General features: G+C 37.3%; 1 protein-coding gene across 8 annotated transcripts in view; it reads left to right on the top strand.

The window, feature by feature from the left end:
• Positions 1-12,368, top strand: part of LOC107737101 (teneurin-3) — a 318,045-nt gene that overhangs the window by 25,642 nt on the left and 280,035 nt on the right. For 7 of the 8 annotated variants that reach the window (XM_016548522.1, XM_016548525.1, XM_016548524.1 and 4 more), the window contains exon 1: positions 1,923-2,488. The exons of the other annotated variant lie outside the window; for it this stretch is intronic. The gene's annotated coding sequence lies outside the window, so the exon portion shown is untranslated. Of the gene's footprint in view, positions 1-1,922; positions 2,489-12,368 lie in introns of those variants that run through there. 8 annotated transcript variants of the gene reach the window in all.

Raw genomic sequence — 12,368 nt, 5'->3', positions numbered from 1 at the left:
ACTCTATAGACAAACAGTCAAAGGAATCTTTTAAATGTGTGAAACTGTAAATGAAAGAAACATTTTTTCACGGATAATACTAAAATAGAAATCTGCCATAGAAACAAGGATGCATTGAATTTGCGTGAGTTTGGTAGAGGGTAATTGAGTGCTCTCCTGCCTGCATGAAGTGTGGGGCTGGGGATCTCTTCAGGTGTTTTTAACCGAGAAGCACACCACTCTGGGTTAAGCCGGGTCAGCCACCAAAACTTGCTAAAATTGCAGTTGCTGCTCCTTTCACTCAAAGTCTTGTGTAGTTGCTAAGCTTCATAGGACTTTGTGGAAATATTTGAACTTTGCCAATGAAGGTGCTAGGAGCAGGTGGATGAGGTCAGGGGGCATCAGAGGTTTGCTTCAGTGGCAGTGCCAATTTTAACTTACAAGACTGCCTGTGCACTCTTCATTCATCTTCAGTATGGAGGCATCTTGCTTTTGAGTTGTTTTTTCTTATATTCTTACATTCTGTTTGTTTACTGTATAGCATGAGAAACCTGTGGTCACTTTAATCTAATTATCTAATAAAATAACTTTTGAAATCAGTAGTTTAAAAAAATATATTTATTTATTTATTTCCATGTAATGTAAGTGATGTACAGTCGGCCAGTTTGTCGCAAAATAAACACAGACAGGTTGGTCAGGGCTCAGACGGGAAGCGAGTTTAGTGCTTTTGTCCTGAGCCTCTTTCTTCTCACATAATAAAATAATTTCATTTCAGACCAATATTTCTTGTCCACTTATTTATTTGGTAAGTAGCAGTCTGACAATCATTATAGGACAATAAACCCCTTCAGGGTGATATCACCTTATTTTGCAATATATATGTTGGGGTTGGGCGATATGGATGGTTATGGAACTGTACTGTTGTAATGTGCACCTGCACTGGCTTCATAAATGTGACAGAATTGGCAATTGTCCTTCTTAAAAATTTTGCTAAATATCACATACTGTGTATAATGTTGCGAAATGAACATATTAGAAGAAAGGAATTTAGTGAATCTTATTAAATGTATGGCTTTCAGTGGTACACTCTAAAAAAAAATGCAAAAAGAATGTAAAATGGTTAAGTAAAAACTGTTTAACAGTAAGCTACCTTGCGATATTCATTACAAAAATTGTTAAAGTACAGTATACATATATTTACTGTGAAATACTGAAAAATGTTTTTTCTGTAAAAAATTGTGAATTGCTTTATTTACAGGAAAAATTGTTATTTAACAAGGTAATAAGTGTAATTTTACTTTGGATGTTATTAAAATTATATATTTTTTGTAATAAGAATGAATTAGGTAACATATCAGTTGTTTAATTTTTAAATAACTAGTTAATTATTTTACAAACATATTCTCAAATATGTGTAGTTCAAATATGTCAGTATATTAACATTATATTTAATGACATATAATCTTATGACATAAAAGCATTGTCAGGTAGCATGTCACCAAAATCCTGCCTAATAATTCTTGTAATGCCATTTGCAGCAACAATTTTGCAACATTATTTATTTGTTTGTTTGTTTGTTAAATACAGTAAAGTTCTGCCATTTTGTTTTTACCATAAAATATAAAGAAAAGGTCTAATCTAACATAAATCTAACAGTTATTTTTATACACACACACACACACACACATTATTATTATTATTATTATTATCATCATTATTATACAGGACATGACACTCTTCTGCAGTATGTCCTGTCCCCTATGTTTTTGGGCTCTGGTAAGTGTTAACTTTTAGCATGCAAAATAACAACACTTCCAAGCGCAGTGCTGCTCCTCGGTGAGAATGAACTTCGCATCCCGAATGAAAACGTAAAACAGAGCCAAACCCATGAGCTGCCTACAGTCGCTATCAGCCAGAGACACGATGATGACGAGGAGCTCGTGAAAGTCATTCATCAGGGTTCGGCGTTAGTCATGGATGACCCTTCATTTATCACTGATCCGGTGCTGGATAGACACATAGCGCACTGATTGGACGCAGCGGGGGGACCAGTAGCGCTTCACATCCACCGCCGAGCTAGATCCAGAGCTGAGGAAACACACTCTTGCGCGAATTATCTGTACTCTCGCAGCGCTTTCAGTTAGACATGCACGCGCGCACTCCCGGCTTTGTTGTATCTCTGTGAGGAAACAGCGGCTGCTCGTGTAACTCCGTATCTCGGTGTATCCGGACGGCGGCGGCTGATATTCGGCGTATACGCACATGAGCGCTGGACACATCGATCACCCCCGACTGATCTCCTCCGTTTGCTCTTGCATTCAGAGAGGTCAACATCTGAGTGAATCTCGCGCTCTCCGGACTATGTCGTTTGGACGGGAGTTGCTGTTTGAAGCGAGTTGAGGAGGACTTGTTTTGCAAGAAACATCTCTCTGTTTTGTCTTTCCCTGAAGAAGTTGACCGTCGTTTAGTGAAGTTTTCTCAATGGGATGCTGAAACACATCAACAGCAGGTAAGAAGCCCGATGGCCTCAGCATGCGCGAGCGCTCATTTATACAAGTACTTTTTTTACCCTTTTATAGAGACAAAACAGGTCAAGGCAGGTTTAATTTAATTTTCATTTTTAAAGCTTGCTTTAATTATTGTTTTATTGTTAGATTTTAAAAATCAAATTATTACTCCTGAATGAAAATTATTATACAGAGAAAATGAGTTCGTCGCTTGAAATACATTACTTTCAGTATTTATAGTTTAGTTAAGCGCATGTTAATGTAAATAATATAAAGACAGTAGGTGCACACAGGTTGTAAATGTGTTCACGTGCGGTGCGTGTAAGCTTCACTGTATATTTTTAAGAGCACCGTGGTTTTATTAACTTCATCTACTTGACGTCTCCGTTGTCTTTCTGTGAAATATTTAAAATGTGCGGCACAACAACTTAAAATTGTGTCATAAAATATCAGTTCTTAACACTTCTGACAACTTACATGTATTTACAGTAATGACGTTCAAAATGAGCAGTGTACTGCATGACAAAGTCAGATCAGTAAAATAAATAAAAATAAAATCGTATATATAAATTAGATATGAAAATAAATAACATAAGAATGCCAGGCTACCTGCATCTATATAACTTACAAATGCACATTTTTAACTCGTTTTCTATTAATCCTACTGTGTAAGATTGAGTTTTACAACAATGGCAATAACTGACATAATACAAGTATAGATTATGAAAGTAGTTATTTGACTGTTACAGTATCCTGTGTGAACAATATTACAATATCCCACTGCTCATGTGTTGAAGTTGTTTGTGAGTGTTTCATACAGACCTGCTTTAGAGGGAAACTACTGTGTACAGCATCAACTAATTCACAGTGTGCTGAAGATGTCTTAAAGTAGCTGCTTTCCAGAAAATCTGTAATGGTTAACTTCACCTAGTCATTTTTCTTTGACTACAGTTCTTATCTCATGTTTGTTTAAGCTTTATTCTCAGCTCTGAATGAATGCTCACTGATTAATTAAAAGCATTTAAAAAGCTTAGCTTATGCTTATAAACAAATATTCTCTCATAACCAATTTTTTGAAAGTACAAAAGTATGAGACAGTACAATTTCACATAACACTCTCTGGCAGTTTTTTAATATAAGAGTATGTTTTCTGAGCAGCTTTTTCTCTTATATTTTTGAGAAAAAAATGTAATATTTATTTAAATATTTGTTTCTTTTTTTCAGACAAATTACATCATTTGCTTTGGTGACTTTAATGGCAGTAAGGGTGTCTCTAAATTACTTATAATGTCAAACTGATCTGTACATCGAGCCAAACCTCTAAAGCACATCATGGATTGCAGACTACTAATTTATTTATACAGTATTCCGAAACGCAATAAGATAAAAAAAAAGGTTATCAGTTACATTTTACTTATGAACACATACCTGAAGGTTGTGTTTCGACAGATAAAGAAGAAACAACCTGACGTATACACACACACACACACACACACACACACACACAGACTGAAAACAGTGTAGAAGGGAGCATGGTACTGAGGTATCACCATGTACTGTAATTGCGCTGAAAGCTGATACTGACGATAGTGACTGGTGAAAGATTCCTGGCCCATCCTAAATGGTCTTTTGTTTAAATGTTAATGTATATTGCCCGCTAAAGTCACGGACATCAACGGACATGGCCTCCCTTTGAATCATGGTTCTGGACTGGCCTCCTATATTCATTTTTTTAATATAGCTGTATTCAGAAACATGTTTCAGTCTCCTGGTTGTTTTGACTGGTTTAGGCCTTCTACTGAAAGTTTTGTGGTGCGATTTATTTTGTGCCAGTATTTCTAAGCACATATCTGACATTCTGTTTATTAGAATTCTCTAGTTCAGGTCGGTCAGGTCAATTTGATAGTGTAATCTGTGACCCAATCATTTATATATGCACAAGATGTTTGAGATACAAATATTGGTGTCTTGTGCAAATTAGATATGACTTACTTTATATAATAGTGCAATTTTTATATGAATTTGTATACCTATGCCTGATTTACTTTTTTTTTTTTAAACATCAGAAATATTTGAAAATGTATTTGCAGGGAAACTAATGTATTATGGGGGATGTATGTAATAATGCGAGGAGAGATTTAGCACTGTGTGTGTGTGTGTGTGTGTGTGTGTGTGTGTGTGCGTGCATGCTGAGAGACCTTTGACTAATCTGAAATGTAGCTGAAATACATTTTTGATGTTGCCTTGAACTTGGCCTTTGTTCACTTGAGAGACAGGGAGGGGGGAAAGAAATGGACAATGGAAAAACTTGAACTGATTTTATTATTTCACATTAAAGTTAGAGTGATCGATAGGAGCACTTTCAAACTCTGAAGTGTCATTTATATCGTGACAGAAAGAGGGTTTTTTTTTGTTTGTTTGTTTTTGTTTTTTTTAGAAGACCCGTGGCAGGCCGAGGCTTGTGGGATGGAGAGAGCATGCGCATGTTTGATCTCAAATCAAATAAAGGAGCAAGAAGGCACCATTTGTTACTGTAATGATGCTAATATTGTCAAATATAGTGGTCCTCTTTCCCTCATAAAGGCCAGTACAGATGTTATTGGCTGGGGGTTGTCATGGTAATGGGATTCACTGAAGGTGGATTGATTGACAGAACCTGTCCAGTGTGGCCAGATGTTTTATCATCTCCTTGTTGCTTCTGCTTTCACACCTGCTTAAAAGTCAGAATACATATCATTTCATTATTCAAAGCCCAATTAGTCAGCATCTTCGTTTTAATCATTCCCTGTCAATGGGAGGCATGACAGCTAATTGCAGAAACATTTATTTTCATGTAATTTCATTTTCAAGGCAATAAGACTCTAACATGATTAATAATCGTCAGGAGCACAGTGATTGGGAACAGATAAATAGGCATTGTTGTTTTGACACCGGTGTGTGTTTGTGCATGTGAATGAATGTGACTATTTGTATCTCCACACTTCCTTTCTGATGGTATGGGACTGATTCACCAGCTTGTTAAATGCAGTGCATGAACAATTGGGAGTCGGCATTGCATGTACACACACACACACACCAACGAGGCCTGAATGGCGTGTAACATTTGGAGTAGGCTCATTGTTGCCCAGCCATGCTTACAGATGGAGACGGTACACTAGTGTTTTTGCCGGCAACCCAACACCAACTCAAAGCTCACTGACTTGAGTGCACATGCCAAACGACAGCCGAGGCCTTGTGCCTCTTTACAATATTCTTTTGTGTGCGTGTGACATAGGTGTATTGTAACGTATTGTGGAAGAGAGGTGAGGAAGCAAATAATGTTTTTGACTTCCGTGACCAGATGGAATGTTATGCAAGGCTTAATTAAAACGTCACGCGGCAGCTCGAGCGTATTGATGTGCCGCTGTTGTGCCGCTTTAATTGACACTTTGAGGGATGCACTTTCACTCGTCTGGTAACGGTCGGAGTGTGCTAATATTTCAGAGAAGAAAGGATTTGTCTGTGTTTAAGACCCATCCCCTTGACCTAGACTCTTTAATGCAAAGCCTTTTCTTTTAAGTCTGTCACTCTGATTTATGCTAAACTCCTCAATGCATTGAAAACACAGAGAATACTTCAAATAGGATTATACACAGGCACACACACGGACGCACACTCTGGTTGGAATCCACTCTTTAGAGCCGGTCAAAGCTGTAAATAGTTTAGAAATGGTAAAACGGATTGCTAACTGTCTAATAATGCCGTTACAGACAAACAAAACAAATCCATTCTCATGGAGACTACCAAAGAATTGTTAGGCAAGTGTGACACTACTGTACTGGACACCTTTTTTCATTGTCGTCTCCCAAAAGACAATGTTGACTTACCAGCATAGTGTTCAGTAGATGGTGGCTGCTTGTGTTTGCTGGGAAATTGAGGAGAGCGGCACGGGTACCAGGAAATAAGAGGTTTGAGTCGGCGTGTGTGCTTCAGAACAGCTGGACAATGAGGGAATCAATTTTTCAACATTCAGTAGGGTTTTGTTTCTGTGTCTCTAGGTCGCTGTACTTGGCTGATCAGTTTATTTTTCAGAGGGGTGAAAGCCACTCGCATCCTTCCAGAAATTCTTTTTCCCCTCCGCTTTTATAGAGAAAGAGTGGCGAATGACCTCTCCCTGTGAGCCGCTATGAAAAATTCATGGTCTCGTCCCTCTTCGAGCCGTTATGTCAACATCTAAAAATACTTTATTTCACACTGGCGCCTCTGTGATGGTCAATGATAAACAAACTGCAAAAACCACCAGCTCGAGTTGGCAACACTTTGGGATTGGCAAATAAATAGATAAAACTTTCCAGTTGCATCAAAAAAAGTTGGATGGATCTGGTGTGTTACATGCAAGCGTATGTCTTTTTGATGAAATATGCAGTGCGACCAGCGCGGAAGACAAAGATTGTGTGAATTCTGTCGAGTGTGAAATAGGGAAATAACCAGCAGCTTTTAAGTTGGCTCCACCTCCAACCTTAAATCTGTTAGTTTTTTTTTTTCCCCCTTCTTTTATCTAACAATGTTTTTGCCATCTTATGAAAATTTCATCAGATTTATAATTGACAACAGTTATTATACAAGGCGGGTTTGGTGTTGTTATGCTGTGCTTTAGAATTTGCTGCTGAGAGCCCTCTGCCAACTGTCAAATCATGCGTTCCAAATAAATGATGATAGTAAAGGAGGAATGAGCAGTAAATGGTAGGTGATTCAATGAAGTATTTGTGTCTGTTTTTGAAGGCTTTTAGCTATTATTTAGTGATAGTTGAGGGAGATAAGAGGATAAGGATCAGAACATTACACAAGCTGGAGTCGAACCCAGATGCTTGACATCATATTTGTCTTATAGCTTAGATACTCATATAATGTGCCTTTACCACATATGACTAGTATATGAAACACCTGCTATTTTAGTTAACTGTGAATTGCAACTTTAGAGTCTGTTTTACATTCATTACTTTCATTTACTTTACATTCCTTGACCTTATTACAGCTGTTTCTTAGATTATCTCATATTGATGTAGTTCAAAATTATGCCCAGTATTTATATTATACCGTTCAAAAGTTTGGGGCCACTAATATATATATATTTTTTATGTTTTTGAAAGAAGTCTCTTATATTCACCAAGGCTGTATTAATTTGACCATTAAACAGTAAAAACAATAATATTGTGAAATAGTATTAATATATTTTCATTTATTTTATTTTTAATATATTTTAAAATGTAATTTATTACTGTGATGGCATCAATCCATTCTTCAGTGTCACATGATCCTTCAGAAATCATTCTAATTCTGTCTTTTGTAACATTATAAATGTTTTACTGTCACTTTGATCAATTTAATGCTTCCTTGCTGAATAAAAGTATTACTGTAGTTTCTTTCAAAAAAATTACTGCCCCCCAAACTTCTGTAGAGTAGTGTGTGTATGTGTGTGCGCGCGTGTCTCTTTTATAGTTCTTCTTTTTTTTCACAAGGTTAGAAATTCATTCCTGACGCACTTGTCCTTTCCTTTGACTAAATGTGTGTCCTAGTCCTCTGCTTCGTTTGTGTGTACCTGTGCGTCCTTTGTGGAGTGCTGAATTTGGATTGGCTGATGGCATACCTGCCGTCAGACACTTTTATAGAGTAGGACAGGTCAGTCATCTGTGTGTCCGTACCTTACAACACCCGCCTTACGACGCTTCACCTTTTAAGTTCTCTGGTACTCCACTCCACTGCAGCGGGCACAGCACAGGACTTCCCATCACAGGCGGTCTACTTCTTCTATGACCTCTTAAGACCCTGATTCATTGGACTTGAGAGGCAGGTACGCTTTGTACTCCATTGTTGTAGTTTATCATGATTGTATGGCCTTTATTAATAAATATGTCATATGTTTAGACTGTTAAGATTTACTAGTGTGAAATTTACAGGTGAATATGTTTAACATGCCTTCATTGCTAGCGATGTAATGAAATTTTTTTTGCTCAGTGATAATTTAGCAGGCAATAAATGATTGAAGGGAAATACTTATTTGAGCAAGTCAGCGGTCATAGTTCACCAAGTGCCAGATGCTGTGATATTTTATACTTCATTGTTCCCATTTTGTTATCATGTGTCCTCCAGTATCTTGTTGGGCATCCATATTTTATGAATGCCGCAGTAAATAAAATGGAGGCCGCTGTGTGTAAGTGTGTGGGGATATTTGAGGGAGGGATGTAAACATGAACCGTGCTCTCCTGTGGCGGAAGAGGGGTTCGCGCAAAGGTCTTTCTGGTTCTGGGTGAGGCCATCAGTCTTCCCTTTTGTCACTGATACAGCCAATCCAAACCCCCCTGCAACTCCTTTCGGCTTTCTTGGAGCGGATTCAGTATTCCTGCGGGCGCAGCTTTGTGACCAGCATGGCCAGCCCCACGTAACCTTTTAAGTCCAGCTGCAACGTTCCACGGCAGATATGTTCATTAAGGAAAGGAGCAAGGCTTTTGTCTCCCGTGTCAGCGGAGACTGTGAGCAAGTGGGGTTTTTAGTCAAATACCACCTACTTGATCTCACATCGGCTCAGGTGGAAAGGTTGTGCCGATTTAAATATTTTTTTTTCCACTGAAAAATAAATATTGAAATAAATTCAAAATTCTCGCTCACTTCCTCTGCATCATTCCTTTCACCCGTCTCCCTTCAGCTGGACCGTTTCTTTTGTAGACGCTAGAGAAATTTATCTTGTGATATGTTGCCTGAAAGTGCTCGGTGCACCGTAATTTACCACATAATTTATTAGCTCTCTTTGCTTTTTTTTTAGAGCGTTAGCTCTAGAAATTGAAACAGAACAGTCCTCTTGATAGCTTTCTTTGGATTAAGATCACGGAGGTGGAGAGGCCAGAATGAGGAATTCGTCTTTCTAATGGCTGTGATGAAATTTTTTTTGCCACTGTAATTTATGTGTGTTTCAACATAACTTTATGAGCACTTACTTTTGGAATGCAGTAACCCCCTTTTCCCATTAGTTTCAGCTTTACAGGAAGGCCCACTCAATATTGCTTTAAATACCATATGAAAACCACCAAATTATAGAATTATATTTTCCCCTAAGTGAGGGGGTAAAAGGGGCTGTCATATATAATTCATGCTGAATGATTTCTGTAAAAAAGGCGTTTGAATTAATGCGAAGAAGATGAGAGGTTGACTGCCTGCGCTGTATGCTACAGAACATGGCAGGTAGTGTCTCCGGCCAATCAGATACTTTAGCTCTCTATAAGAGAGAGATAGGAGGAGGGGGTGAGAGACACATGAAAGACGTAATGAAGGTTAGTGAAATGGAGAGCAATACATCTTGCACATTGAGCTCGCTACTTGTTAAAGCGACAGGGCCTAACCAGAAAGGAATTTGCTTGATGGATGAATTTTACCCGTCTAATGGATACAAGCACTTGAAAAATGAAAACATCGATCCGTTTCCCAAGTTTTTCCATCCCTTTAATGAGAATGGGTGTTACGAAAGATTTTGAGATGGTCAGTCTTTTGCCCGATGATTCTGAGCACATGTATCTCGGGTTTCAGTCACAGCTGAACTGTCACTCTCTCTATTGTATATATTATAGGAGGAAGAGAGGACGCTCGATTTGTCTCTCTATTGATGTGCAAATTCAGAATGGGTTAGATATTTCCTCTGTCATTTGAACCCCGTTAGCCCCCATTCAAAGCGAAACAAAAATATATTTTTCTGTTTGTTGCTATGGACACTGTAGTTTCCTTATGTTAGCTAAATTCACAATGCACTACTGTTGCTTTCAAATTTGTATGGAAATATTTAGTTATGTTTTCGTTGTCATTAGGTCAGTGGTTCTTAACTAATGGGTTGCGACCCAAAAATGGCCGGCAGGTCTTTTCCTATAGGGTACCAAGTCTCCTTATTTTTCCTTATTTTTATTTTATTTATTCTTTATTGTTATTTATTATGCCTTTTATTTATTTATTTATTCATTCATTCATTCATTTATTTATTTATTTATTACTTTGTTGTCGTCTAAGGCCATCCGACCAGTCAGACTCTTATTTTTGCACATAATCTGAAAGCTGAATAAATATGCTTTCCATTGATGTATGGTTTGTTAGGATAGGACAATATTTGGCAGAGATACAACTATTTGAAAATCTGGAATCTGAGGGTGCAAAAAAAATCTAAATATTGAGAAAATCGCCTTTAAAGTTGTCCAAATGAAGTCCTTAACAATGCATATTACTAATGATAATACATGTTTGATATATTTAAGGTAGGAAATTTACAAAATATCTTCATGGAACGTGATCTTTACTTAATATCCTAATGATTTTTGGCATAAAAGAAAAATCGATAATTTTGACCCATGCAATGTATTTTTGGCTATTGCTACAAATATACGCGTGCTACTTATGACTGGTTTTGTGGTCCTGGGTCACATATTATAAATTTTCAGCAAATAATTTTGCATATTTTAGGGCCTATGCTGTTGTGATATGATGTTAATATCAGGTAATAATAATAAGCGTTAATGTTATTGTTTTTGTCTGTATAATAAATAATAATTTCATTAAAAAAGTAATTTCATTAATTAATAATTTAATTAAAAATTGTTCTAAATTTTAACAACTATGTGTGGCTCCTGAGTTTTTAGACATTTCTCGTCAGGTATTAGTAATGTGTAATTAAATAAAATTATTAGATTTTTAATGTTTCTTTTTGTATGAAAAATCATTTTTATAATTGCAGGAAATATAAAATATTGTTCTTAAAGCAAAAGCAGCAAAGGACAACTGATGTAATGAACATACATGTACATTATGTATATATTTGTCTTTCTTTTTTTTAATGGAAGGAACGTTTATTTCGAGATAAGAACCAATTAAGAACAATTGAGAAAAGAAGATGTGTTGTATTGCTTTGTATTGCTCTTCTGATAGTTGTTCTGTGTAACTAAAAATGTAAATAGAAAAAAAATCTAAATTCTGTTAGTCCCAATGGCTATTTGTTGCAGCGGTCACAGCTCTTGAATTCCTTCTGTACATTCTCAAAGCGCTTTATCTTTATCTGTCCTGATTGGTAGGCGATTGGCTGCGGTCACCGAGCAGACGGGGTGAGAGCGTGAGGCCATGATGATGATGGCGAGGGCGGAGAGACGTGAGATCCAGAGCTCGCTGGGTGCGTGAGCAGGCCGGGCTGAATGTCACACACCTCGCCCCCTCCACACACACACTTGTGCGGTGCTCTCATGGCACACTGTTAATTAATCTGTAGCTTCCAGCCAGACGGGCCCAGCTCTTGCAGCCAGCTGGGAGATGGTTTAGACCGGGCGTGCTCTCCCTCTGATGGCTCACTCTGCTGGCATTGTCTGCCAGATTACATCAGGTGTGTGTGGGTGTGAGCCCTGCTTGTGTGGGTGTAGGTGTGTGTTTGTGTGTGAAGAAGGGAAAGAAAAAGAAAAAAAAAATAGAGTGGGGGAAAAAAAACATTGATTTCCTGGTCATTGTACAATGTGTGCGAACTGTGAAATGTATTTAGGAGCACGTGTGCGAATAAGCAAAATCCCTCTGTGTGAGTTTTCTTAAATTTAATGTCATAAAAAGTCTTCAATACATAAAATGGTAAAACAAACATAATGATAATTTTGTAAGCATAATTTTAATGCATCTTTGTTCTCTCATTTGAAGAAGGATCAGCCCGCAATACTATAGACATTTCAAAATAAGAGTCCCGGTGTATTTCGGGCTTGTTTATAATTAAAAGTCACAAGTTAAGTTATTTATTTATTTATTTTTCTGGGCATTATTGGTATTTTGGTTACACAATAAATTGTATTTAATTTAATTTCCATTTAATTCATAGGAAACTATTGTAGTTTCTGGCTG

The sequence above is a fragment of the Sinocyclocheilus rhinocerous genome, unplaced genomic scaffold (genome assembly GCF_001515625.1).
Source record: "Sinocyclocheilus rhinocerous isolate Xijiao unplaced genomic scaffold, SAMN03320098_v1.1 scaffold344, whole genome shotgun sequence".
NCBI classification, from domain to species: Eukaryota; Metazoa; Chordata; class Actinopteri; order Cypriniformes; family Cyprinidae; genus Sinocyclocheilus; species Sinocyclocheilus rhinocerous.
This window is presented reverse-complemented; position numbering and strand designations above follow the sequence as displayed.